This window comes from Triticum dicoccoides, chromosome 6A (genome assembly GCF_002162155.2).
Source record: "Triticum dicoccoides isolate Atlit2015 ecotype Zavitan chromosome 6A, WEW_v2.0, whole genome shotgun sequence".
Lineage (NCBI taxonomy): Eukaryota > Viridiplantae > Streptophyta > Magnoliopsida > Poales > Poaceae > Triticum > Triticum dicoccoides.
This window is the reverse complement of record NC_041390.1, coordinates 616,853,183-616,855,373: the sequence shown is the minus strand read 5'-3', so window position 1 is coordinate 616,855,373 and position 2,191 is coordinate 616,853,183. Positions and strand designations below refer to the sequence as shown.

At 42.8% G+C, this 2,191-nt stretch overlaps 3 long non-coding RNA genes across 3 annotated transcripts in view; 2 read left to right on the top strand and 1 right to left on the bottom strand.

Annotated features, from left to right (window-relative positions):
- LOC119318528 overlaps positions 1 to 2,191 on the top strand; it is a 21,574-nt gene that overhangs the window by 13,029 nt on the left and 6,354 nt on the right. The gene's annotated exons all lie outside the window — the stretch shown is intronic.
- LOC119318529 overlaps positions 1 to 2,191 on the top strand; it is a 7,237-nt gene that overhangs the window by 2,900 nt on the left and 2,146 nt on the right. The window lies entirely within an intron of this gene.
- Positions 1 to 2,191, bottom strand: part of LOC119318527 — a 3,128-nt gene that overhangs the window by 687 nt on the left and 250 nt on the right. The window contains exons 2-5 of the long non-coding RNA XR_005154152.1: positions 1,992 to 2,092; positions 1,788 to 1,816; positions 1,576 to 1,708; positions 1,435 to 1,486 (exon numbers count right to left, since the gene is read on the bottom strand). This is a non-coding gene — a long non-coding RNA (uncharacterized LOC119318527). The remainder of the gene's footprint in view (positions 1 to 1,434; positions 1,487 to 1,575; positions 1,709 to 1,787; positions 1,817 to 1,991; positions 2,093 to 2,191) is intronic.

Sequence of the window (2,191 nt, the reverse complement as noted above, 5' to 3'; positions counted from 1 at the left end):
GAGTATTGTGGTGACTAAATTAGCTACAGAATATGACCCAAGCTACCACATTAGTGTATGCCTAAAGAATAGATCTGAAAACAAAGGATGATGAAGTCAAGTGTGACATACAGATCATATATCAATACCTAATATCTTATTATCATAATGCATCCCAATCCATGATAATCCCAACAACAGTTCAAGAAAATGGCAATCCTGTGTAGATAGTATAAACATACCCACTTCACTGTATATTTAATATCATGTGTTCAGCATATCAGTACCCAATAAGGCCAACAAACCTACATTAGATTTCTTTAGTATAAGAGCAGATTTTGCGAAGCTTCTTAAAAATGTGATAATGCCTCAACGGCTGAGCGCCCTACTTTTGGCAACCTTGTTCAAAGAATTAAAAATGATTCATTTTACTTTTATAGGAGAGAAAACTATCACAAAAGGAACACTAAATACCTAAAAATGATGTAGTTCTGCAACAATCATCAAGCTGTAGCATTTCCTCTGTATGTCAGCTATTCAGCACATCATGTGTTTATTTCTTTAACATCGGCCATGGGGTAGATGAAGGGGACCGGCAGCCGGAGCGAACCTGGGGAAGGATGAGGGGAGCCGATTAGGATGGAGAGCAGCAGGGCAGCGAGCTATTCGCCACCAGCTGCAGGTTTGCCCCCTTGGACCACACAAAGGCCACCGCTGTTTGTCTGTGCCTTCAGGCCAGGGAGCCGGAACCGAGGAAGATCCATGAGGAGGCGATGGTATGCAGCTCTCCTGATTCATGTTGTTGCCTGCACGCACCTCTCGGCCGGCCAGCCGGAGCGGCGACGTAGCGCGCCGTGGTATCTCGGGTGGAGGCTGGAGGGCAGTATCAGGAGAGATGGGTCTATTGGTGAGGAGCGGTTTGGGCACAGCCGTGACTGGAGAGACCCACGCCACGGGGGGCTTTTTATACGCACATAGATCGGTAGAGCCACGACACGGGATTGAACCAGAATTTTTGGGAGAGACAGAGATAGCCCGGTCAAAGCGGTGGGCGGTCAAAGAGGTGGAGGTCATGAACGCTCTAGAGAGAACAGAGAAGATCGTTACGTTCACACGTAAGTAGTTCTCGTGCGTCCCTGGTAACACGCGTAAATCATTAGAGGCAGTAAAAAATCCAAAAAACCCAGGTAAATCATACCCTGACGGGCCTAGTCTTCTTAGTATAAATGAACACAAAAGCACCAACAATTATATGTATATTCTCATCCCACAACAGCTAAAAGTACCCAGCTCTGATTCATACTGCTAGCGAACAAATTACGAGGTGCTTCAGATTTCTAACTATTTGAGTATGTTATGGGACCCATGCTCATCGTATAATTGAAATAAAACCTTAGGATACCCTAGAGTATTGTAGTCTCTTAAGTCACAATAAAGCAGATGGCCTTAGCATACCTTGTCACCCACAGCCATGTAACACTTGATTCCCAGCAGATGCTTCTACCAACTAATCAATGCGGTGATAAAGATTTAACATTAGTGAAGAGGAGATAAACCTTCACCTGAGCTTGAAGAAAGAAAATAGAATAGGCTCACCTTTGATCTGCAATAGCACTTCCTCAATCATGCAGTACACAAAACAACTTCTAGTTCATCGGTGAGCAAACGTACTGAAGCTCCTCAAAATATGAAAATGTTGAATTTTGGAGGGGAAATGTGAGTGTTGCCCCTGGAAACGTGAGCAGCCGTACTATCAGATATTGCCATACTGGCATAGCTTGCTATATGAGTTGTAGCGATGAAACAACCTGTTCATGGTGGTGTACAGTTGTGCCGCCTACACAAGATCAAAATGACAAGCTTTGTAAATAAATTTTCCCTTTGCAATATTCTAGTGCAAGAAAAATAGATGGTTCGAAGAAGTTGAATATAAATAGGGTTTGAGCAAACCATATATAACATAAAAATGAAAATGCAGAAGCAAACATGAATGGGAGAAAGAGATGATTCACCCCTTTCTTTTTTGTCAAGCTGCTCTTCCACAAGAATCTTTCTCTTCTTTTCTCAGATATGAAATTCCACAAGATTATTTCTCTTCTTTTCTATCTCAGATCTGAAAAAACACAAATTGAGAAATCAAAATCACAGAATCAGAGAACTGGGATATAATAACTGGGGGAGGAAGAGGGGGGAGGGGAGCAACAAATAGGGA